Source organism: Triticum aestivum, chromosome 2A (assembly GCF_018294505.1).
Source record: "Triticum aestivum cultivar Chinese Spring chromosome 2A, IWGSC CS RefSeq v2.1, whole genome shotgun sequence".
NCBI lineage: Eukaryota > Viridiplantae > Streptophyta > Magnoliopsida > Poales > Poaceae > Triticum > Triticum aestivum.
Genome location: NC_057797.1, coordinates 145,451,165 through 145,478,140, shown reverse-complemented (window position 1 = coordinate 145,478,140; position 26,976 = coordinate 145,451,165).

Below are 26,976 nucleotides of genomic sequence, written 5' to 3'. Positions count from 1 at the left end.
TTTTTGATTACTTACAACTCGTTAGAGGGCTGATCCCCGCATGGACATTGTGCGACAAGAGCACCCTCCGAGATGGGACCCTCTGGTGCAGTTTTCTTCTCCCGTTTGGAAACCTTGGTTTCCGAGTCATTAGAGGTAGTCCTCTTCCTCCCCCGGGGCGAGGGAATGTCAGATTCCTTCCCTTGGTTATCCTCCCTCACGGAGGCGCTCATTCCCTCGGTTGGAACAGGTAGCGGTGGGGGGGGCGCTTTCGCCCTCTTTATACCCCCCCTTCATCTTCCTTTGAGGGCACCATGCAAGGTGCTGGCTCGAGCATCTTTTCCAGCACCGGATTGTCCAAACCTTCGGGAAGGAGGGCCGAACACCGGATCATCTTCGCCTTTGTTATCCAGTCCTAGTCAAAAAGCGATTCTTCAGAATGACGTCATGATAAATGAAAGACAATGTGTTTGGCTAGAGGATTACTTACTTGGGCCGCGGTGCAGTTGCTGCTCAGGCCCACGTCCTCGGAGGTGTCTGGACACTCTATTTGGGGTCCGAAGAACGACTTGTACATCTCCTTGTGCGTCAGGCCGATGAAATTCTGAATAGCGCGCGGTCCTTTTGGGTTGAATTCCCACAAGCGGAGGGGCCGGCGTTTGCAAGGCTGGACTTGACGAACCAGCATGACTTGCACTACCATAACCAAACTAAAATCTCTATCAAAGAGATCCCGGATGCGGCTCTGCAGTATGGGCACATCCTTGGCTGGACCCCAGCTCAGCCCCCTGTTGATCCATGACATCAGTTGTGGTGGAGGGCCCGAGCAAAAGGCGGGGGAAGCTACCCACTTGGCACTTCTGGGAGCGGTGATGTAGAACCTGCCATAATCCGGACACCTCTGGAAAGGAACCTTTTGGCCACGGAGCTCTGGCAATCTTGCTTATTAATACACCCCCTCACGCTGCATACTGCCCCTCGACCGTCTTCGGCTTCACATCAAAGGTCTTGAGCCACAGGCCGAAGCGAGGGGTAATGTGGAGGAAGGCCTCACATACGACAATAAATGCCAAGATGTGGAGAAAGGAATCCGGGGCTAGGTCGTGGAAATCAAGACCGTAATAGAACATCAAACCCCTAACGAAGGGATCCAGAGTGAGGCCTAGTCCTCGGAGGAAGGGGGGATGAACACGATGTCTTCATTGGGTTCAGGAGTAGGGACGACCTGCCCTCGGGCAGGCAGCCAATGCGAAACTTCGGCGGTCAGGTATCTTGCCTCCCTCAACTTCTTGATATCCTCTTCCGTGATGGAGGAGGGCATCCACCAGCCCTGGAGGCTGGATCCGAACATGATTGAAGGTCCGAAGCACCTGACCTAGGCTTTGGGTGTTAGAACTCGAGGCGGGGGAAGCATTCGATTGAGCACGGGAGGAAAAAAGTAAAAGCCTTGTCCCTTTATAAATAGGGTGAATATCAAGCGTCCTCCTCGTGGCCGTTTGGGACTTGCCTAAAATCTAGGAGTCCTAAGCACGGTTGGGTTACCGACACCCATATTGATGAGAATCCCGTAATAAGGGGGACACAATCTCTGCTTTGACAAGACATGTCAAGAAACGGCCTCGCGTTATGTGCGGGCTGGTTAAAGAAAAACGGTTCGAATAATCACCGAGCCATGGCATGATGTCATGTTGCCAAAACGTGTCAGCAGATTAGATTTGTGGAAATATTATTTTCTCTATGGTGGTATGTGGAACTTTTTTTGCAGGGTTGGACACTATCCTTTTATTTGAACTCTTCTGTGGTGTATCCGGAGGAGGAACCCGCCTTGCAATGCCGAAGACAACACTGCGTGTCGGACTCATGATCATTGAAGCCTGGTTCAGGGGCTACTGAGGGAGTCTTGGATTAGGGGGTCTCCGGACAGCCGGACTATATCCTTTGGCCGGACTGTTAAACTATGAAGCCCAAGATAAAACTGCCCTTGCAGACCAGAAGCTGGCTTCAGTCGGAGCGCTGGAAGGAGAGGTGAACAAACTGAAGTCCTGCCTCAATGAGTCCAACCGAGAAGTGAGTCGTCTGAAGAAGGATAAAAGTGTCCTGAATGAAAAGCTAGAGTCTGCGGTCCACAAGAGGAATGACACGGAAGCTTATCTGAGAACTCTTCCCAAGAAGCTCTATCTGATGTTGGAAGGTACTCCTTTCAAACAGACTGTGTTGATGCTTGCAAATGAATCCTGTCCAGTCGACTCACTAATTTTTTTGACTGTAGAATTCTGCCAAGACATTGATGAGGAAACTGGAAAGGTCAAGACGGGTCTGGACCCTATCGCTTCTCCAGTTTGCGATGAAACTGCAATGAACGTGCTCTGACTGGAGTCTCGTATTGCCAGCGTCACAAGCTACCTCGCGCATCTGAAGGAGGCAGTCTCACGAGTCGACTCATTGCTCTGGCCAAGGGCGACGCTTCAAAATGACCTGGAATCCCTGATGGCTCGACTCAACGAGATCCCTGGCCGAGTGCAAGAATGGAAGAAGTCCTCCGCCCGGTGTGGTGCTGACGTGGCGCTGTCCTTGGTGCGAGTCCACTGCAAGGAAGCTCGTGAAGACAAGCTGGTGGCGATCAAGGTCGCTAACACCAAAAAGCATGATTTCCAGTCCTTCATGGAGACTTTCATCGCTGCTACCACTCGGATCGCAGATGGGATCGACTTGGACGAATTCATCGAGCCTGCCAGCCCTCCTCCTGTCGAGTGAACAAACTTATGAGACTTGAATCTGCCTTAAATTTTCCTCAGAATGCCGAGTGATTGCTGTAACCGTTAAACAGGTTTGATGCTCGAATACTTTGATTTGCTGCTTGGAACTTTAGGATTTATCCGAATTTGGTTTATTTCCAAATATGCTTGCGTTTTGCCTTCAAGTGGACTTTGTTCTTTATTCGGAATAATCTTTGTGCTTGAGACGTAGCTTTGAGGTGGTGACTTTAGTCGACCTGCACTTCACCGTCCTTGTGGATAGGGATGGAGTGCACATTGTACTTGTGGCATAGCTCTGAAGGAGAGGGTTGCAGTCGACCTGCACCTCCTCGTCCTTGCGGATAGGGATGGAGTGCACATTGTACTTGTGGCGTAGCTCCGAAGGAGAAGGTTGCAGTCGACCTGCACCTCGTCGTCCTTGCGGATAGGGACGGAGTGCACATTGTACTTGTGGCGTAGCTCTGAAGGATAGGGTTGCAGTCGACCTACACCTCGTCGTCCTTGCGGATAGGGACGTGTTTCAAACTTAGGCGAGTAATAGACTGCAGCTAAGCCCCCGAGTGGGAGGGTTGCTCTCCACTTGACAGGATTTTTTTAAACTTAGGCGAGTACTGGACTGCAGCTAAGCCTTTGAGTGGGAGGGTTGCTCTCCACTCGGTAGGATTTTACAAACTTAGGCGAGTACTAGACTGCAGCTAAGCCTCCGAGTGGGAGAACATAGGCGAGTACTGGACTGCAGCTAAGCCCCCGAGTGGGAGGATTGCTCTCCACTCGATAGGATTTTACAAACTGAGGCGAGTACTAGACTGCAGCTAAGTCCCCAAGTGGGAGAACTTAGGCGAGTACTGGACTGCAGCTAAGCCCCCGAGTGTGAGGGTTGCTCTCCACTCGGTAGGATTTTACAAACTTAGGCGAGTACTGGACTGCAGCTAAGCCCCCGAGTGGGAGGGTTGCTCTCCCTCAGTAGGATTTTACAAACTTACGCGAGTACTAGACTGCAGCAAAGCCCCCGAGTGGGAGGGTTGCTCTCCACTCGGTAGGATTTTACAAACATAGGCGAGTACTGGACTGCAGCTAAGTCCCCGAGTGGGAGAACTTAGGCGAGTACTAGAGTGCAGCTAAGCCCCGGAGTGGGAGGGTTGCTCTCCACTCGGTAGGATTTTTTTAAACTTAGGAGAAACGGATTCGCGGCTAAGCCTCCCGAGTGAGAGGCTTGCCCATCACTCGGTAGGATTTTCTTTTGAACTTAGGCGAAACAGATTCGCGGCTAAGCCCACCCACTGGGGGATTTCAGAGGTAAATAAAAGCAACAACAATCGTGCGAGAAGACTGAAAAGCTCTTGTCTTTGACGAACAAATTACAAAGGTACTTCTTATTACATTTTATTTGAATGAGTGCTTAAGTATAAAAGGGGCGAAGCAGCTCCGCGTTCCAGGCTCGTGGCTCGTCCCTCTGATGCTCAACACTGTAAAGATGGTATGCTCCATTGTGGAGAACTTTGGTGACGATGAAGGGGCCTTCCCAAGCTGGGGCGAGCTTGTGTGGTTTTTGTTGATCCACTCAAAGAACTAGGTCTCCTTCTTGAAAGGTTCGACCCCTCATGTTTCTGGCGTGGAATCGACGCAAGTCTTGCTGATAAATGGTCGACTGGATCAAGGCCGTCTCTCTTTCCTCCTCTAAGAGGTCGACTGAATCTTGCCGGGCCTGCTCTGCTTTCTCTTCGGAGAAGAGCTCGACTCGGGGTGCGTTGTGGAGCAGGTCACTTGGCAGAACAGCTTCAGCTCCATAGACCAAAAAGAAAGGAGTTCGTCCAGTCGATTGATTGGGAGTTGTCCTCAAACCCCAAAGAACTGACGGAAATTCATCAACCCAAGCACCTGCTGCATGTTTGAGATCATGCATCAGTCGGGGTTTCAGTCCTTTGAGAATTAGGCCGTTCGCTCTCTCTGCTTGTCCGTTTGACTGCGGGTGAGCGACTGAAGCATCGTCGACTCGTGTGCCTTGAGAAGCGCAGAAAGCTCTAAACTCATCAGAATCGAAGTTCGACCCGTTGTCCGTGATGATGATGTGTGGAACTCCATATCTGAATTTCAGTTCTCTGATAAAACTGACAGCGGTGCTGGCTTCAAGACTCTTGATAGGTTTAGCTTCGATCCATTTGGTAAACTTGTCGACTGCTATGAGCACATGAGTGAAGCCGCTCCTACCAGTTCTCAGTGGTCCCACCATATCCAATCCCCAAACAGCAAAGGGCCAGACGAGGGGAATGGTCTTTAGGGCGGACGCTGGCTTGTGAGACATGTCGGAGTAAAACTGGCAGCCTTCACATCTGTCGACTATATCTTTCGCCATTTCATTTGCTCGTGGCCAATAGAATCCGGCTCGGTATGCTTTAGCCACGATGGCCCGAGAGGACGCATGGTGACCACAGGTCCCCGAGTGGATGTCGTTGAGGATCATTCGACCTTCTTTTGGCGTTATGCATTTCTGACCGACTCCAGTCACAGTTTCCCTGAACAGTTGTCCTCTTATCACAGTAAAGGCCTTGGATCAACGGACGATCTGTCGAGCCTCTTCTTCGTCCTCTGGGAGTTCCTTCCTAAGGATGTATGCAATGTACGGCACTGTCCAGTCGGGAGTAATGACTAGAACCTCCATGACCAGGTCGACCACGGCTGGGACCTCGACTTCTGTCGGATCTGTGGCGCTCTTAGGCTGTGGGGGCTCTTCAGTAAAAGGATATTCCTGAACTATCGATGTGTGAATATGTTCCAAAGACACATTGTTGGGAATGGCTTCTCTCTTGGAACCTATCTTTGCCAAATCATCGACTGCCTGATTTTTCAGTTGGGGTATGTGATGGAGCTCTAACCCCTCAAACTTATTTTCCAACTTCCTCACCGTGTTGCAATAACCAGTCATGGATGGGCTTCTGACGTCCCACTCCTTCATCACTTGATTGACTACCAAATCTAAGTCACCATAGACCATAAGGCGACGGATGCCGAGTGAGATGGCCATAAGCAACCCATACAGGAATGCTTCGTATTCTGCTTCATTATTGGAGTAATGAAAGTGAATCTGGAGGACATATCTGAGCTTGTCTCCTCGGGGGGATACCAGGACCACCCCAGCGCTAGACCCATTCAACATCTTGGAACCATCAAAGAACATGGTCCAGTGCTCCGAGTGGATTTGAGTCGGCAATTGTTGTACAATCCACTCGGCGAGGAAATCTGCTATTGCTTGGGACTTAATAGCTTTCTTTGCCTCAAACTTGATATCTAAGGGAAGGAGTTCAATCGCCCACTTTGCCACTCGACTAGTTGCATCTCTATTGTGCAGAATCTCAGACAATGGAGCGTCGCTGATGACTTTAACAGAGTGATCAGAGAAATAGTGTGCAACCTTCTTCGTGGTCATGTAAATCCCATAAACAAGCTTCTAATAATGCGGATATCTCTGCTTTGATGGGGTCAGGACTTCAGAAATATAATAAACCGGGCGCTGAACTTTATAGGCTTTTCCCTCTTCTTCCCGCTCGACCGTAAGTACTATACTGACGGCTTGTCTAGTGGCTTCTATATAAAGCAGTAAAGGCTCTTTGCTGATTGGGGCAGCAAGCACCGGCTGGGTGGAGAGCAGGGCTTTCAGCTCTGCAAATGCTGCATCAGCTTCAGGAGTCCACTCGAACTTATCTGATTTCTTCATCAGTCGGTAAAGAGGCAGTGCCTTTTCACCGAGGCGAGAAATGAATCGACTTAGGGCGGCCAAGCAACCAGTAAACTTCTGGACATCATGCACATGCATAGGGCGTTTCATCCGGAGTATAGCACCCACTTTCTCTGGGTTAGCATCGATCCCTTGTTCGGAAATGAGAAAACCGAGTAATTTGCCGCCTGGAACTCGAAACGTGCACTTTGATGGATTAAGCTTGATACCATACCTTGTGAGGTTGGCAAAGGTTTCAACAAGGTCAGTTAGTAGGTCTGAACCTTTATGTGACTTGACCACAATGTCATCCATGTATGCTTCCACATTCCGACTGATCTGAGTGAGCAGGCACTTCTGAATCATCCGCATGAATGTGGCTCCAGCGATCTTCAAACCGAATGGCATAGTGACATAACAGAAGCACCCAAATGGGGTGATGAAAGCTGTTTTTATTTCGTCAGGTCCGTACAGATGGATCTGGTGGTACCCGGAGTAGGCATCCAAAAAGGACAAACACTCGCACCCCGCAGTCGAGTTGACTATCTGGTCGATGCGAGGGAGAGGAGAGTGATCTTTCGGGCAGGCCCGATTGATATGTTTGAAGTCGATGCACATGTGAAGTGAGTCGTCCTTCTTTGGGACCATCACAACATTGGCTAACCACTCGGAGTGGTAAATCTCACGGATAAACTCAGCTGCCAAAAGCAGAGCCACCTCTTCACCGATTGCCTTCCTCTTCTATACGACGGACCGTCGAAGATGTTCTTTGACTGGTTTCACTTTTGGGTCGACTCGCAAACGGTGCTCAGCTAGTCCCCTGGGAACACCTGGCATGTGTGAAGGTTTCCATACAAAGATGTCCCAGTTCTCACGGAGGAACTGGGTGAGCGCTTCTTCCTATTTGGAGTCGAGCGTCGTTGAAATGTGAGTCGAAGCAGCATTGGGATCCGTCGGGTGAATGTGAATCGACTTTGTTTTGCCAGACGACTGGAATGGTGAATCTGTGGCGGGCTTCTTGGCTCGCAACAAATCACTCGGATCTGCATTTTTTTGATATTCTTGCAATTCTACTACGGCCATCTGTGCATCGGCAATCTTTGAGCCCTTTTGGAAGCACTCTTCTGCCTTCTTCCGACTGCCAGTGATAGTGATCACCCCTTTGGGACCAGGCATCTTCAATTTGAGGTACACGTAGCATGGTTGAGCCATAAAGCGTGCATAAGCCGGCCTGCCCAGAATAGCATGATAGGCACTCTCGAAATCCCCAACCTCAAATGTCAACTTTTCTCTGCGGTAATTCTTGGAATCACCAAAAACCACATCAAGAGCAATCTGGCCGAGTGATGCAGCCTTCTTGCCGGGAATGACCCCATGGAAACTCATATTGCTTTCACTGAGTCTGGACATTGGAATGCCCATTCCTTTCAACGTCTCTGCATACAGTATATTCAGGCCACTGCCACCATCCATCAGGACTTTAGTCAGTCGGGTGCCTTCGACTAGTGGGTCGACCACCAACGCTTGCCTCCCGGGGGTGGCTATGTGCGCTGGGTGATCGGACTGGTCGAATGTAATGGCAGTCTGGGACCACTTCAAATAACTGGGTGTCACCGGAGCGACCATGTTCACTTCTCTGTTGATGACTTTCAATCGACTTTTACTCTCAACGTCAGCGAAAATCATCAGAGTGGAATTCACATGGGGATAACCATCGTCATCCTCTCCTCATCCTAAACCTTATCTGCTTCTTTGTCCTTTTCCTCGGGTTGTTTCTCTCGAAATTGTTGGATTAGGAGTCGACACTGCTGAGTGGTATGCTCCGGGTAAATGAAATTACCCTCTTCATCGTTTTTGGTGTGGATGTGGCATGGTAAATCCAGCACATCATTTCCATCTTGATCTTTTACTTTCTTGGGGTTCCATGGTCCCTTGGGCTTCCCGTGAACTTTCCTTGAGTCACGGCTAAGGCTTCACCAGGAGCAGCTGGCTCGGCTTTGCGCTTCTACTTCCCACTGGAGTTTCCTCCTCCGGTTTCATGGGCGACTATTTTGTGCTTGCCACTCCGGAGTAGGTCTTCTTCTTCACCGTTGGCATATTTGGTGGCAATTTCCATCATCCGAGTCAGGGTCATATCTCCTGTCCGACCGAATTTCATATTCAACTCCCGATACTTGACGCCTTCTTTAAAGGCACAAATTGCCTGATGATCAGACACATTCTCCACCGTGTGATGCAATGTGATCCATCTCTGGATATAATCCCTCAAAGACTCATTCAGTTTCTGAATGCAACACTGTAATTCGGTCAGCCCTACCGGACGTTTGCAAGTACCTTCGAAAGTTCCAACAAATACTCGGGGAAGATCTTCCCAAGTATAAATACTGCTTGGTGCTAACTGATTCAGCCATCCTCTAGCCGAGCCCTCCAGCATCAGAGGAAGGTGTTTCATGGCCACTTCATCATTGTCGCCACCAATCTGGACAGCCACTCAGTAGTCTTCAAGCCAAGTATCAGGCTTAGACTCACCAGTGAACTTACTGACTCCAGTCGCCAACCTAAAGTTGGGGGGAATCACTGCAGCCCTGATGGCTCTGCTGAAGCACTCCGGACCTGAGACATGCACTCTGCTGCTGGTTGGTAGATCTCTGTCATGACCTTCTCGATGAGCACTGTTTCTGTCGACAAAGCCTTCAACGAGAATAGATCTCGCATCAAAGCCCGGCTCTCTAGGGTCGACTGGTATCCCTCGCCCCATACTGTGAGGGCGCCTGTCATCATGTTGTCGAGGCACGTACGACCCACTCCTTGGGGGAGGTGTGGGCACTCGACGACGATCATCGTGATCGACTCGGTGGTCATACTGCTCACGGTTTTTGTACTAATCTCGTCGGTCTCCACATCCCTCATGCCTCGGGGGCGATCTTGGGCTGTGAGCCGACTGAACTGTGTCTGCAACAACGGACCTGCTATGGATCCTATTCCGCGACTGAGATACTGATGTATTCTGCTCTCCCGCCGCACGGAGCAAAGCTCGGATCTACACCAGACCTCGACCAGCTTCTGACTAGGAAGGTTGGATCGACTCCTCTATCCGGGCTGCAGCTGCGAGATTCTGGATCGGAGTTCGGTATATCTGAGTCGGAGGCGGAAAGAGTTGACGTCGACTAGATTCAGGAGCACGCTGTTGAGCACGCTCGTCGAGTGCGCGCTGGAGATTCTCCGGTCGAGTGCGCTCAGCCAAGTTGGCCAGGCGCACCTCCTCCAAGGCCTGGGCCTTGGGGGTATCTCCAACGATAGGAGTGTGAAGTGCATCCATGTTCCGGCGACGAAGTTCTTCTCTCCGCTGTGAGGAGAGGGGTTCAGGGCGGTACTCTTCATGAATACGCGATGGATCGCCGCCCCCATCGCCTCCGTCTTCATGGGTGAAGCCAAGAGGACTGCACGGTCCATTGACCATCAAAACTTCTGCCGCAGGGTCGCTGCTATTGCACTCGGATGTAGTCTCTATGGAGCCAGTCGACACATCAAACAGGATATAGAGGGTTTCGTCGGGCTCGATTGCCGCGACTTGAGGGGTGGCCGACTGGCGAGCCACCGCATGCTTCACCCACCGCTGAAGCCTCGATCGACCGGAATGTTTGCTCCGGCGGGTCACAGGGAGGAGGGAAGCCGTAGGAGTCGACCGATACTGGGTCGACGGCTGCCGCAGGAGGACGCCGCGGACAAACGCACGAAAGTGTGTTTCCCCGTGGACGAGGAGTGCGTCAACGTCGAGTGGAGCCTCCTGAAGCCAAGCGGAGTCGTCGGCGACAAACACGAGCGCGCCGAGACGGATCTCGCGGCCCTCAGCCAAACCTTCGCTTGAAACCATGATGAAGGGGGGCGGAAAAATTGCAACTTCTCCAAAAAGTCGCTAAGACACCTGCCCCACGGTGGGCGCCAACTGTCATGGTTCTAAGTATGACAGTAGAATGGGGGGTAGGAATGTAGAGGGAAGATCCTAGCTATGGAGTAGTTGTACACGCGAGTTTTACGAGTTCAGGCCCTTCTCAGAGGAAGTAACAGCCCTACGTCTCGGAGCCCTGAGGCGGTCGACTGGATTATGCGTGTATGTGTTACAGGGGGTGCGAACCCTTGTCCCGGAGGAGGGGTGGCTTATATAGAGTGCGCCAGGACCCCAGCCAGCCCATGTTACAAAGGGTTCAATGTACATTAAGGCAGGGCATTACTGGTAACGCTAGTAATAAAGAGATATAAATGATCTTTAAGGTTACAGAGCGAATGACCGACCGTTGCCATCCTGAGTGACATTAGGCCTTCTACACTCCGAGTGGTTTCTTGTGTCATCGAGTGTCTTCAAGACTATCAAGTGGAACATAGCTTTATGGTCAAGTGGACTATGATTTTTCTTCGACTGCTTCTGGTTATTTTAGAGGTGTCCTTGGGGAGGGTATCTTGGACAGATACATGACCCTACCCTAGGTACATAGCTTCGTTAGCGATTGCCGGCGATGTAGGCCACCTCCTGGGACGTTCTGCACACCAGCGAGATCAGCGCGTCAAGCCGCATCCCTCGGTCCCCTTGGCGACCAGTGAGGTGGGCTGAGGCGACGACGGCTTCGACACTGGCGGACGAGGTCTCCTGGCGCCGGTGAACTCACGGCAGACAGCCACCGGAGGAGGAGAGGGGGACTGGGGAGGCTTCTAGGTGGTGGAGGAGGCGCCTGGAGGTGGAGGAGGAGGGGATGGAGACCTGGGTCATCGGAATCAGAGGAAGCAATGACGGCGGCCGTTGCGGTCATGAGCGGCAAGGAGAGAAGCTCGAGCTCAGGGGAGAGGCTCGGGAGGTTTCTGGGAAGAGGGGGAGGTGCTTGGGATGTTTCAAGTGGCTCGGGGCTGGCCATTTTTGTCGGCGTTCTGGGAACGGGGGTCCCCAGACTTGCCTGCCTGCGACCCGTGACGTGGGTGAGCCTGCAGGCCGTACGGCCCATCTTCATTAACAAGGCATCCAAGACCCTCGCGAGGGTTCCAGCCTCGCGAGGTGGATGACGCAAGACCTCCTCGGGAGTGGCCTAGCTAGGCAGGCTCACGAGGAGCGGAGATATCAAGGCGGGGCAAACCTCATGAGGCCCTCGTGACGTGAGCCCTGACGCACGACACCAGGCGGGCGCCAGCGCACACAGCATCCTTGTTTCCTCTTTGGTGCTAAGGAGGCCAGCGCAGGCGAACAGTACTTAGGCATCAGGCAAAGGCTGCTATATTGGTGCAACGAGACCAAGACTAGGAGGACGGCAAGACGGAGGTCATCGTGGAGCCCAAGACGGCGTCACCATAGAGGTTTTCGCAAGAGAAGACCACTTTTGTCAGGATAGCTCGTACTAGCTGTCCCCCTTCAAATTGGCCAGCCATTGTTGGCTCCCTTCCTGCTCGATATTTGGGAAGAGGATCGGGGCCAATATAAATAGGACTAGCCACCACCTTAGCAAGCGACGGATCATTCAGACCATCCTCACACACGCAAGCTCACCAAGCTCAAGAACATCTCAACCTCAGGAGGTTGTTCTTCCCTTGTACTGTTCATCATTAGCCCTAGAGGCAATCCACCACCACCACACTAGAGTAGGGTATTACACCACAACGGTGGCCCGAACCAGTATAAATCTTGTGTCTTTCTATGTTGCGAGTTCGTCGAGTTCATCCGCGAGATCTTAGTGAGCTAGGGCGTAGATCGGTGGGAGGAAAAGACTTCATGCGCACCCCAGTGTTCGAACCTTAAGGGTTTGCCAGAACCCCACATCCGACATTTGGCGCGCCAGGTAGGGGGTGCGCCGGGGCTTCTCTCCACCAACCAGTGCCCCGTACCGCCGCACTATGCTCCCATGGCAGGTGCTTCGCCACCAACCTCTGCGGCCAACACCAGCAGCAGGGAGTCTGGGTACCGTGCCCTGGCCCCCGCTCTGCGGCGACTGCAGTGGCCGCCCAAGTTCAGGCCAGAGATGCCGCCGCAGTACGACGACGCGGCAGACCCGGCGCCATTCCTGCTGGCGTACGAGAAGGCCGTCCTCGAGGCCGGAGGCGACGACAAGATGATGGCCAACAGGTTTCCCATGGCCCTCGCCGGCGAGCCGAGCGCCTGGCTGCTCAACGTCCTAAGATCCACGGTGGCATCCTGGGGGGAACTCCGCAACCTCTTCACTGCACGCTACGTGGTGCCGGCGCACCACGCAGTCGCGGCACTGCTGGGTGGCTCCCAAGCACCGCCTTCAGATCGCCACGTCAAACCTTTCTTCCGTCAGATTGGGGCAGCCTTCAAGTGCCCAGGGGCTCTGCCGGGTTGGGCTGCGTCGGAGGCCGACCTCACCTTCGGCTCGGAAGACCACCCCGGCTCCACCTCCGTCTTCGGGATGCTCCCGATGCTTTGCATGCCCACCATCTGCAACGTGGCCGTCACCAAGACCATCATCGACGGCGGCGCCGGCCTCAACTTGCTCTCCGTAGTAGCCTTCAGCCTTCTTCATGTGCCGCTCGAACGGCTCGGCCTCAGCAAGCCCTTCATAGGAGTGGGTGGTGGAGCTTCCCACTCTTTGGGGCAGATCCGCCTCCCTGTCACCTTTGGCATGCGAGACAACTATCGCACCGAGCTGGTGGACTTTGACATCGCCTGCATCGGTCTCCCGTACAATGCCATCCTCGGGTACCCGGCTCTCGCTCAGTTCATGGCGGCGACTCACCCGGCCTACAACCTCATGAAGATGCTAGGGAGCAAGGGTGTCCTCACCATCAAGGGGGACACTAAGGAGGCCGTGGCGGCGCTCAGGCTCGCCTTCAAGACCGCGGCAGCAGCACAGCCAGCCGGCGTCAGTACACCCGAGGCCAAGGAAACCGTGCCCACCAAGAAGAAGCAGCTATTCACTCAGGACAAGACGGAGACCAAGCAGGTGCCGGTCGACGAGGGCGGGTCTTCAAGAGCCACCTTCACCATAGGAACCGGCCTGGACCCGGGACAAGAAGAAGCTTTGGTGAGGTTTTTGCGCGTGAACAAGGAGATATTCGCTGAGAGCCCAATCAGCTGGTAGGGGTCCTGAGAGATGTAATCCAGCATCATCTAAGGGTGTGCCCCAACGTACGCCCCATGAAGCAGCGAGCAAGACGGCAGTCCACTGAGAAGCAGGCCTTCATCGTCCAAGAGACGCGCAACCTGGAGGTGGCATGTACCATCCGAGAAGTTCGATACCCCGAATGGTTGGCGAACCTCGTCGTAGTACCGAAGAAAGGCGGGAAGGAATGGATCGGCGTCGACTTCACCAACCTTAACAAATCGTGCCCCCAAGATCCGTTCCCGCTTCCACGCATCGACCAAATCGTCGACTCCACCACCGAGTGCGACCTGCTATGTTTCCTGGATGCATTCTCAGGATACCACCAAATCAAGATGGTGGTGGAGGATGTGGATAAGACATCCTTCCTGACACCATGTGGGGTGTACTACTATACCTGCATGCCCTTCGTGCTGCGCAACGCGGGTGCAACCTCTCAATGGTTGATGCAAATCGCCTTGGGGCGGCAGCTCGGCAGAAACACAGAGGCCTACGTTGATGACATAGTGGTTAAATCTCGCGAGGCGAGGACGCTGATTCAAGACCTGGAGGAGACCTTCGGGAGCTTGCGCCAAGTGAACTTGAGGCTTAACCCGGAGAAGTGCGTGTTTGGCATCCCCTCTGGCAAGCTACTGGGGTTCCTCGTATCCCACACAGGGATCGAGGCGAACCCGAAGAAGATCATGGCCATCGAAGACATGAGCCCACCGCAGACCCTCAAGGAAATGCAAAAGCTAGCAGGGTGGGTGGGTGACCGTGTTAGGGCGTTTCATCTCCAAGCTAGGCGAGCACGCCTGACCCTTCTTTAAGCTCGTGAAGAAGAAGGGCCCGTTCCAGTGGACCCCGGAGGCCGACCCGGCCTTCCAAGACCTCAAGAAGTACCTCACCAGCCCCCCAGTGATGGTGGCACCGCGGCCTCTCGAGCCTTTGGTGCTCTACCTCGCCGCCACCCTGTACACCGCCAGCGTGGCGCTGGTAGCAGTTCGGGAGGAGCGCCAAGACAAGGGTGTGCCGTGCCAAGCCAGAGCTGATGCAGCGCGGGGTCGGGAAGGCGCGGCAAAGCCATCAGCGGTAGAAGACCAAACTCAACAGGGCAACATCGCAGAAGCCCCTGAGGACGGTCAGGTCTCAGAAAACCCACCACCTTAGGATATGCCACAATCTCCACGGGACCTGAGCCTCGACAGTGTGCCAGCCCTCGTCGAGCACTCGGTGTACTTCGTCAGCATCGTACTGCGGGACGCGAGGGTGCGCTACCCCATGCTACAAAAGCTCCTGCTGGCACTCTTGGTGGCCTCACGCAAGCTGCGGCACTACTTCCAGGGCCACCCCATCAAGGTTGTCTCAGCCTACCCATTGGAGAGGGTGCTTAGGAGCCCTAACTCAGCCGGAAGGGTTGTTGAGTGGAACATCGAGTTGCAAGCATTCCAGTTGGAGTTCAGCACTACCTGGGTCATCAAGGGAGCTGCGCTCGCCGATTTTGTGGCAGAATGGACAGATGCCCGAGCTCTTGAGGAAGGAGAAGACTGGTCCACCTCCCTAGGAAGGTTGGGTCATGTATTTCATTGGCGCCTTCGTGCATCAGGGCGTGGGGGCTGGAGCAGTGCTCATCTCGCCCACTCAGGACAAGCTCTACTATGCCGTGCAACTCTGTTTTCAGCACGGCGAGAAGGTCTCCAACAACATCGCAGAATATGAAGGCCTCATAGCTGGCCTGAGGGTTGCGGCGGCTCTAGGGGTGAAGCGCCTCACCATCAAAGGCGACTCGCAGCTCCCCGTCAACTTTTCCAACAAGGTGTATGAGCCGAAGGACGAACACATGGAGGCCTACCTCGCGGAGGTGTGCAAGATGGAAAAGCAGTTCTCGGGCCTGGAGCTGCGGCACGTGCCTCGGGGCACCAACAAGGAAGCTGATGACATCGCCAGGAGAGCATCCAAGCGGCAACCGCAAGAGCCTGGCGTCTTCGAAGAGCGGCTCTTCAAGCCATCAGCTTCGCCACCTCTTTCAAGCATGACTCAGCCTTGGGAGGAGCTCCCACATCCCCCGGCCATGGGAGCCCCAGCCTGTGGCCCGACCTTAGGAGCTCGGCTGCTCTTGGCGCTCAAGCCCCAGGAGGAGTTCTGGATCAAGGAATTCAAGGAGTACCTAGTGCATGGGACGCTGCCGGAGAAGGAAGAGGACGCGGAGCGCGTGGCCCGGCAGGCCACGGCCTACTGTATCCAAGACAGCGAGTTATACAGGAAATGACCGAACGACGTCACGCTACACTGCATCTCTAGCGATCAAGGAAGGGAGTTGCTGATTGACATACACGGCGGTGACTGCGGACATCACTCATCGTCATGGACCCTCGTCGGCATGGCGTTTCGCAGCGGGTTCTATTGGCCTACAGCACTCAACGACGCGGCCAAGCTGGTGAAGTCCTGTGAAGATTGCTAATTCCACACGAAGCAAATCCATCAGCCTGCTCAGGGCCTCCAAACCATCCCGCTCACATGGCCATTTGCGGTCTGAGGGCTAGACATCCTAGGCCCGTTTCCCCAGGCTCCAGGGGGCTACCGCTATCTCTACGTCGCCATCGACAAGTTCACCAAGTGGGCGGAAGTGGAAGCCGTCCGTACCATCCCAGCCGGCTCTGCTGTCGAGTTCATCAAGGGCCTCGTGAGCCGCTTCAGGGTCCCAAACCGCATCATCACAGAAAACGGTTCGCAGTTTACAAGCAACCTCTTCAAAACCTACTGTGCTAACCTTGGATCGCAGATCTGCTATGCTTCGGTGGCCCACCCTAGGAGTAACGGTCAGGCCGAGCGTGCTAACGCGGAGGTCCTGAGGGGCCTCAAGACCAGGACCTTCAAGGAGAAGCTAGAGGCCCGCAGCAGGGGCTGGCATGACGAGCTCCAGTCCGTGATGTGGTCCATCCGAACCACCGCCACCAAGCCAATGGGTGAGACTCCATTCTTCCTCGTCTACGGAGCTGAAGCAGTCCTTCCTCACGAGGTCAAGCATCGCTCGGCACAGGTCCTAGCGTTCGACGAAACGCAGCAGGATGCCATGCGGGGGATGGATCTCGTGCTGGGGGAGGAACGCCGTCGCGAAGCCGCGTTGAGGGCAGCAAGGTACCAACAAGCGCTGCGGCGATACCACTGCCGCAACATCAGCTCCAGGACGCTCGAGGTGGGCGACCTCATCCTGAGGCGGGTCCTCTCCAGGGAGGGGCTGCACAAGCTTTCGCCCATGTGGGAGGGCCCGTTCAGGGTCTCCCACGTCTCCAGGCCGGGTGCAGCGTGCCTGGAGACGCGGGACGAGATACCTATCCAAAACGCCTGGAACATCCAGCACCTCCAGAAGTTCTATCCATGAAGCATGGCCCAGAGCATGAGAAGCAAGGCCCAGAGCCTGAGAAGAAAGGCCCAGAGCCTGTGAAGAAGGCCCGGTGCTTGTGAAGAATCACCGCCCGTGACACTCTCACGTAATAATGAGGGGGGCTGTACACGCCCCAGAGTCTCAGGAGCGCCGGCCTCAGGCCCTGGGGCTCCCTCCCACGCCTAGTGGACATCACTTAGCGCCGCGCTGGTGAGAAGACTTGAAGACTAGATTAGGCACCGGACGCGGCTTTTCATTTGCTTTTCTTAGTTGACTCGCTTTTCCTCAATCAAAGTTTGCCCTTGGCATTCCTTGCCGATTTGATTCCCTCGCCTCTCACTGCATTTTTTTCCGGCTCGAATTTGCTCGTGTTCTCTCTCTCGCATGCCTCGCGAGGGGGCTAGGCAGGTGGCCTCGCGAGCATTTTTTCTCCTTTCTGCCTTCTCGCGATCCACCCTTGTTCGAGCCCAAAAGCTGGCGCACCTCTCCTAGCCCGTGCCCCTCAGGTACCGTGACACAAAGCGTCAGGACAGGGCCAAGATGAACGGCAAATCTTTTAACGCACTCCCTAACGAGTTTTTCGCAGTTCCTGAGCGAATGTAGGCCACCAAGGCAAGAATAATGCAAGGAAATAAACGCTTCGCGAGGAAGAGGACGTCCTGAGTATACCAGGTTAAGTTATTTTTGCGCAAAATAACGACACAACACGAGAACAACACGCATACTGATATAACCAAGGAACCATATTTCGATACACACCCCCTGGGCCCATGCTGGTTTCATTCTTGATGCAGGAAAAGAGCAAAACAAAAGTAGCATTGCAGCTATCCGCGAGGACAGACACCTAGCACTACCCCCAGCCTAGCCAGATCCTTCCTCGCGCTTCACGGAGGTGCGGCGACGAGACAACCCACTACCGCCTTCAAAACGGGCGCGGCGGCTGGGCATAGCTGCCACTGCTGGAGCTGTAGCCGAAGGAAGAGCTGCCGTAGCTGGACGAGACACGATCGCTGACAAGCGCGGGCTTGCCCTCGTCCTCGTCGCGATCGTCCCCAAGGCCGAGTACCTCCTCACCGTTGTTCGCCTCGGGGCAGCACCCAGCGGGACGACCATCTTCCCCAAACACCCTCACATAAATGGTCGACCCACCATCGTACCTGAAGTGGAGGGTGCACCGCCTGCCCAGGCCGCATGTGCGGGCGAATGTCTGCCAGCCGTGGGCCAGGGCTATGTTGCCCACGGCGGAAGTCTCAACCGCAACCCAAGAGGCCTTGGTGCAGCAGCCATCCACCTCCAGCCAGAGTCCGCCTGGGCCAGAGGCCGGCAGTTTGTCGGCGAAGAAGCGCGGGAGTTGGAGCCAGTTGCCGGCCGAGTTCTGCGACCTGACGACGAACTCCGGCGACACCTCCGCCGTGTGGAAGTGCAGACGAGGGGGCCGTGCCACCATGGCGTGCCTCCCTCATCAACTGGACCGATATGGCTGGGATGGCCCACTCTGCGTGCCGTGGTGCCGTCTCAACAATGGGCCACGTCGGGGGTCGCGGCATGTTTATGCGGGCGGCCGCGGCCGCGCTTGGGCGCCGGGGAGTCGGGTCCCTCGTGAGGGGCTTTCCCCTTCTCGGCTGCAGAGAGCTTCCTTCGTGGTGCCAAGGGTGTCACTACAAGTGATGGAGCAAGGAGGAAGGAGCAAGCAAACAAGGAAGAGATGGGCAATGGGGGCTCCGCCCCCTCCCCATTTATAGCAAGGGAAGGCCAACCGGCGTCTCCCATGATCGCATGTAATGATGGTTTTCCTTGCATGTCGCAGGGACCTGACAAGTCGAGCAGTTGCCGAGGCAACGTGGGGAAGCGGAGACGCCCACGTCCAATCATCCACCACGCGTCGATCGAGGCCGCATGCTTTTAGGGCCCGCGGTGCTCTGAACTTGGCCCTTGGCTTCTCCATGAAGCCAAGCCTGAGCGCACCTTGGGCCCGGGGCTACTGTCCGTGTTCTGGGAACAGGGGTCCCCAGACTTGCCTACCTGCGGCCTGCGGCGTGGCTGAGCCAGCAGGCCGTACGGCCCATCTTCATCAACAAGGCATCCAAGACCCTTGCGAGGGTCCCAGCCTCGCAAGGCAGATGACACAAGACCTCCTCGGGAGTGGCCTAGCTAGGAAGGCTCACGAGGAGCAGAGATATCAAGGCGGGGCAAACCTCACGAGGCCCTCGTTGGTGGATTTCGGGTTCCGGCAGACCCTTGAGGTTCGAACACTGGGGTGCGCGCGGAGATCTCGCCTTCTACCTACCTGCACCCCTCCGCCTCGCTAAGATCTAAGATGAACATCACAAGAGACACAGGGTTTATACTGGTTCGGGCCACCGTTGTGGTGTAATACCCTACTCCAGTGTGTGGTGTGGTGGATTGCCTCTTGGGCTGATGATGATGAGCAATACAAGGAAGAACAACCTCGCGAGGTTCTGTTCTTGGCTGGGGCGATGAACTGCTGGGAGGAGTTCAATCACCCTTCTCTCTCTCTCTCTCTCTCTCTCTCTCTCTCTCTCTCTCTCTCTCTCTTCTCGATTCTCTCTCCGATTTCGATCCCCCTACCCTACGGGTGGCTAGTACTATTTATAGGCAAAGGCCCTGGGCCTCTTCCCAAATACTGAGCGGGAAGGGCGCCAACAATTGGCCATTTTGAAGGGGAACATCTGGTACACTTATCCTAACTAAAGTTGGTCCTCGCCTGCCAAAGACTCTGGTGGTGACGCTGGCTTGGGCTCCACAATGACTTCCTCCCTGCCGTTGGACTGGTCTTGGTCTCGTTGCACCAAAACGGGTGCATTTGCTTGATGCTCTCGCCTGCGCTTGCTCCCTTTGCACCAAAGAGGAAAGGAGGACACTGCGCGGCTGACGCCCGCCTTGCGCCCTTGGTCGTCATGGCTTGCGTCACGGGCACCTCGTGAGGTACCCCGCCTTGATCTCTCCGCCTCCTCGTGAGCCATCCTGATGAGGTCGTGCCTGAGGAAGCTCTGTGTCGTCCGCCCCACGAGGCCTGGCCCCTCGCAAGGGTCTTGGGTCTGTGTTGATGAAGATGGGCCGTGCTGGGCCCCCTTTTGGGCCACGCCGCAGGCTGCAGGCAGGCAAGTCTGGGGACCCCCGTTCCCAGAACGCCGACAGTAGCCCTCGGGCCCAAGGCGCGCCCGGACTTGGCCGTGCAGGGAGGCGAAAGGGCAAGAGCGAAGTGCCGCGGGCCCTAACAGCCTGCGGCCTTGGGCGCCGCGTGGCGGTTGATTGGACGTGGGTGTCTCCACTTCCACATGGCGCCTCGGCAACTGCACGGATTGGACAAGTCCCTGCATGCAGAGCGGGTCATGATTACCTGCGATCGTGGGGGCCGACGGTTGGCCCTCGCTGGCTATAAGTACGGATCAGCGTGCGCCCTTCCAGTTCATCCCTCCTTGCTTCTCCTTCTTCTTCATGGCCCCATCGAGGAGGTTCTCGGCCACAGAGAAGGGGAAGGCTCACCAGGTTGAGCCTGCCTCTCCCCCGCCCAAGCGCGGCCGAGGGCGCCCTTGCAAACATCCTATGGCCACCACGGCAGCTCCCCGCAGCCGTGGAGACGATTTCCAGCACGATGATGGTCGGACTGCTGCGGCCGGGGGGGGCGCGCTTCGGTCGCGCGTTCCCCTAGGCCACGCTTTTGTGCTGCAGAGGTGCTGTCAGAGTTTGTTGTGTGGTCGGCGGAGCCGACTAGCACCCGGCTTCCACTTCCTCGCTTCCTCCTCGGCGAGCTCCCGGCCGACGCCCCGGGCGGCCTCTAGCTCCAGGCAGATGGCTACTACAGCCGGGCCTCATGGGCTTCACTGGAGGTCTCCACAGCCGGGAGCCTGGCCTTGGCCCGCGGTTGGCAAACGTTTGCCTGCGCGCGTGGCCTGAGCTGTCGGTGCACCCTGCACTTCAAGTTTGATGGCGATGCCACCCTCTACATGAGGGTGTTTGGGGAAGATGGTCGCCGCGCAGGGTGCTGCCAGGACGACGACCGCTGTCACATCCCTAGCTGCTGGTAGTGCTCTAGGCTAGCTTCATGTGTGCATCATGTCTATATTTTTGAAACTTGAATTGAGGAATTTTGAAAGCCTCAAAAACTTAATTAAAAGAAGGGCAAAAACCCTAAAAATCTCATTCATTGTTCCAAAATGCTCTTCTTAAATGTTTGATAATTTTTGGCCAGGGTTCTGGTCCCAACCAAAATATTGAACATTTTTAAGGATTTATTTTTGGGACTTTGAATTTAATTCATTAGCTATTTGAATTTTAATTATATTCATATAATTAGAATATAATTTCAAATATCCCTGAAATATTTTATGAGCTTTTGGAAAAGTCCATCTAGCAAAATAAAAAAATATTCAGAGGAGCTTTTGGCATTGTTTGAATTATTTTTAAATTCAAAACAGTGGCAAAACGAAATTAAATAAAACAAAACAGAAGAAAAAAATAAAACAGAGTAGAGGAGACTTACCTGGCGCTTACCTGTCCAGCCCAGCCGGCCCAGCTCCCCCAGCGGCCCAGCCCACCGCCGTCCCCCCCCCCCCTGTCATCTTCCTCCCCTCGCACCGAAGCAGCTCGGTGGCGAGCGCCGACGCCGCCCCGGCCACCTCCTGCTTCCCTGGCCCTCCTAGCAACGCCACGACGACGCCCCGTGTCCCCTCACTCTTCTCCCTCACCCGCTGCATCCCCTCTCCCTCCTCTGTCTCTCTCCCTCGCTCATCCCCGGACGCACCCGAGACCGCCGACGAGCACCACCGGAGCCACCAGCATCCCCACGCCCAGCCAGTTAGGCCACGAGCTCCGCCTTGGGTCCGGGAAGCTCTACCACGACGCACGCGACGCCGGGTGCCCTGAAGCCACGCCATCACCGCCATCTTCATCGCCACGGCCGGCGATCGCCGCCGTTCGATTCGCAGCACCGAAGACGCCCCCAAGCTCGCTGACCACCTCATCATTCTCCCTGTGAGCTCCTGCTGCCTCCTCTTTGCTCGCTCCCTCTGTTCCCGTCCCCTAGCCCCGATCCCCAACCATGACCGAAGCATCTCGCCGCCGGCCATGGCGTGGCCGTGGCCACAGCCACCGCAGCTCGCTCCCGAGCCCACCAGCGTGCTCACCGCAACCTTAGGAACCCAAAGCACCTAACCACTCGTCCTCCCGTGCACCGCAACGCCGGTCCCGCAAACCCCCGAGCTCCGGCCGCCGCCTCGGGCTCCACTCCGGCGAACCCCGGCCACCCCACACCTTCCGTTGGTCCCCCTAGATGCGCACGGGCACGGGCTACCTCCTGGTGCCCTTGGCGCGTCGATCCGTCGTCTCTGGCGCAACTCCGGCGAGCCACCGCCGCGTCTGGTCGTTGCCGGCGGCTAGACGCCGGTGGATTAGCCCCGGTTGACCAGGGATTTGACCCCCCTGGGTCACTGACGTGTGGGCCCGTCCCCTGCTAACTTTTGGTTAAGTTAATAACTAATTTTAATTAAGCCACTGACTCACTGACATGCGGGCCCCGCCCGGCTAACCAAGTTAGTTAGGGTTAATTTTAATTAGGTTAGTTAGTCCAGACACTGACACGCAGGGCCCACAGGTCAGGTTTGACCTGGGACGCCCAGTTGACTCTGCTGACGTCACAGTGACGTGGTGCTGACGCAATAAGTCATTTTCTGGATTTAATTTAATTCAGGAAATTGCAGAAAATACCCTAAACTTTTAAAATTCATAGAAATTCAACCGTAACTCCAAATTAAATAATTTATATATGAAAAATTATTAGAAAAATCCAATCTATCCATCTGTACCAGTTTCATGCATGTTAGAACAACTTATAGCTGCTGTTTAGCACAAATCAATTAAATGGCATTTGAATAATCACATATGGAGTTTGAATTTGAATCTTGTATTCAAACCAACTTCATTTAATCTGTTGCTAGTTGCATTAGCTCAAAACACATTCATATTGCCATGTCATGAGCATGCATCATATTGTGCATTGCATTGATTGTATTTCTTCTTTGTTGCCGGTATCTGTTCCCTCCCGGTAGATGATGTTCCGACGTTGTGATCGTTGACACTGATGAAGACTCAATGCTATCTTCAGAAGTGCCAGGCAAGCAAAACCCCCTTGTTCATTCCGATAAAATCCCACTCTCTTGCTCCTGCTCTCTTTTACTGCATTAGGACAACAACGACATATTTGTTACTTGTTGCGGTAGTTGAACCCCTTTATCCTCTGCATGACCTGTCATTGCCACAGTAAATAGATGAAACCCACTAGCATGAGTAGCAGTTGTTTGAGCCCTGATGTGCCTACTCATTCATGCTTGTTTGTCATGCCTGCTACTGCTTAGAGTTGAGTCAGGTCTGATTCATCGGGGATGAATCAGAGGTGTGTGAACATGTCCTATTGTGTGTGAGCTAAGTGTGTGAACACGATTTGGTAAAGGTAGCGGTGAGAGGCCATGTAGGAGTACATGGTGGGTTGTCTCATTGCAGCCGTCCTCAGGAACTGAGTTCTGTGTTTGTGATCCATGACCAGTTACTACCACACATTGGAATGCTTAAGTGCCCCTCTCGACTTATTAATCAACTTGATCTCTGTCCAGGAGTTGCAACTAGTTTCTGGTGTTTGTAGGTAGTGTTAGTAGTCTACCAAGTGGCACCCGGTACAGGTGGGCTTGGGACAGACTAGGCACAGTGGCCCGGTGTACCAAGTGGCACCCGGTTGGTGGGCTTGGGAACCCTGCACACATCATTTGGGGCCGTAAGCGACACCCCGGCCGGATCTCCTTGCGGATGGAACCCGAATAGGCGATAAACCTGGACTAGAGACTTGTTCGGTTAGTCAGGTCGTGGCCGACTCGCTCGCCCGGCTTCCGCTTGAAGGTTGCCGAGGTACATGACGTGTACAGGGCGGTAAGTGGCGAGAGCGTGTGTGAAGAAGTACACCCCTGCAGGGTTATCATTATCTATTCGAATAGCCGGATTCCTCGGATATGGAAACTTGGACCCCTTGCATAGTTCATAGACAAGTGAAAGTGGATACTCTAAAATACGCAAGATAAGCGTGAGTGCTATGGATGGCGTTCTCGTAGGGAGACGGGAGCGGATCCATAGTGGTGTATTGATATGGTGAATATGTGGACTCGTGTGCGCCACCTCAAAAGAGTTACTTGCAGTCGTAGTTCAGGTTAGCCACCGAGTCAAAGCTGGCTTGCTGCAGTTAAACTCCACCATCCCCTTTGTTGATAATGATGCATATGTAGTTAGTTCTGATGTAAGTCTTGCTGGGTACATTTGTACTCACGTTTGCCTATTTTATGTTTTTGCAGAGAGACTTCAGTCTCACTAGTAGTTCCGCGTGGACTCCGACATTTAGCTTGTTACCTCAGCTACGATCTTGTGCCCTCGGCAGGATCTGGTAGATAGTCAGGCTTCTCAGCCTTTTTCATTTATAGATGTCTGTACTCAGACATGATAGCTTCCGCTTGTGCTTTGACTTGTATGCTCTGAGTGTTGGGTCATGAGACCCATGATTGTAATATCTCGCTCCTCGGAGCCTATTGAATAAATACTTGAGTTGTAGAGTCATGTTGTGATGCCATGTTGTATTTGCACATATCGAGCATATTGTGTGTATGTTATTGAAATGCTTGGTATGTGTGGGATCTGACTATCTAGTTGTTTATCTTTAGTAGCCTCTCTTACCGGGAAATGTCTCCTAGTGTTTCCACCGAGCCATGGTAGCTTGCTACTGCTCCGGAACACTTAGGCTGGCCGGCATGTGTCCTTCTTCGTTCCTGTGTCTGTCCCTTCGGGGAAATGTCACGCGATGAATATCGGAGTCCTGTTAGCCCGCTACAGCCCGGTTCACCGGAGTCCTGCTAGCCCAGTGCTACAGCCTGGATTCACTGGCTGATGACCGACACGTTCGATGCTGGGTCATGGATGCATGTCCCTGTAAGTTAGTGCCACTTTGGGTTCACGACTAGCCATGTCAGCCCGGGCTCCTTATCATATGGATGCTAGCGACACTATCATATACGTGTGCCAAAAGACGCAAACGGTCCCGGGCAAAGGTAAGGCGACACCCATGGGAATACCGTGCGTGAGGCCGCAAAGTGATATGAGGTGTTACATGCTAGATCGATGTGGCATTGAGTCGGGGTCCTGACAGCGCTGGTATCAGAGCTTGACTGCCTGTAGGATTACCAAGACAAAATGGTCGAAGTTGAGTCTAGAAATTCTTTAGTTATATAAGGGAATTGATTGTGGGATGGAACGTAAGGCTCTTTTTACTCCTTATACCTCATGGCCTTCTTATCTGAGTCATCATCTTCTCTTCTACGGGGATTAAGAACTAGGCTATCTCTTCTTTCTATCAGGATCACGTGTTACTAATCCGTAGACTTATAAGATTGTTGGATTTAAGCTTGAGTTCAGTTCCTACTATTTCTGTATGTTAACTGTTGATCTCCAAACCTTGATATTGTGCTTCTGAGTGGCTATGCCACCCTTTTGTGAATGTCTCAAATCTTTTCTGAGCATTTACAGCCGTTATGCTGTCCAAGTCATCCCAGGTTTCTAAATAGTTTGAAGCAATTTGCAAATTCCTTCCTCTCGTTTCGATGTTCCTTTGGGCCAGATTAACCACACTAATCGGTGAGTTGAGGTACTTTATTGCCTTGACATATATGTTGGAGCTGGTATTATGACCCTAGGTGTCTTAGGGGATCATCTAGTAATTTAGCCATGATTTGTGTCCCAGTGTGATGATTCTGGCCATCATTCCCAAAAGCATCCCGTGATGCCACTTAGTAGTAGGCATTCTACTCCTGGGTTCTTGAACCCGAGATTCACCCTACTTGCTTCATGTTGATAGTTTTGCTCGTTCCTTTAGGTTATTAGTAACTTTGCGATAGTCCTCGAAGTTCGTGGTATTTCCTTCTTCCAAATACTAAGAACCACTCTATGGCAGATGTTTATTGGATCAAAAGATCACAATTAGAGTGCTCTCGATGAGTTCTCCATGCTATATTGTGACTCTGCCAGCTCAACCTTTCTGCATGGGTTATCCGGAAGAATCATGTTGAACTTGGTTCGGCATACTAATCTATGCATCCACAACTCAGAAAATTATATGTTCCTTTGAGTTGTCCCTCTTTAGTTGTCTTCTGACCCTCGTCTATCAGTTGATAGTCAAGATTATGTGTGCATTCGTTCATCGATGCCTATTACTCTTGTGGTCTGTCAAGCCATTCTATTCCGGAATGACTAGGAGAAACAAACTCCAGAACCTGACCCATATCCAGGGTTGGGTCAAAGAAGTTGTGCTTCGCAGATCAAATTGCTAATTTAGCTTTTGGTTCTGCTCTACCTTGGAGTATTACCATCCTTATATCGGGATTGTTATAGGAATTGCACACCATCCTATGAACTCTTGGTAGTGATACTTCTCACCATCGTTAGTCATTTCTCGGTCCCCATGTTGTTGAACCGGAATGCCGACAAGTGAATCGTGATGTGTGAAATCAATACTCCTAGCAACCTCGTTGCTTGGTAGTTAAAGGACAATAATTTCATTCTTAGCGTGTTGATTTTTGAATCATCGCCCTAAGGTTGATTGTGCTACCTAGTCCTTATTTCCTGGTGCACTCTTTGATTGATGAGTTAAGATTTTGTCAAGTCCTCGCTCATTTGATCATATCGTCTTGCCCTGAAAAGCAAGATTGTTCTCGAGCTTAGTAACATATCGGTGGTTCGTGATATTCCAAATTTCTTCTCGGAAGTATCACCAGGTTGTCGCCTGACCGCTATGTTGATCTCGTGATCAAGTTGGTTTATTCCTGTAAACCACCATTTCTCCAAGAATCCGTGTTGGATACCTCTGAGCTAGTTGGTTAAGCTAAACAACAACTTGGAGAGTTGGAAGATAAAAGCTTGTCCGACTTAGTTCATGTTAAGGGATATCTTTTTGTGTAGTGTGTGTTGAAGAAAGATGATATCTTCATCGATTGGTCCCTGTGATCAGTTGCTGGACCT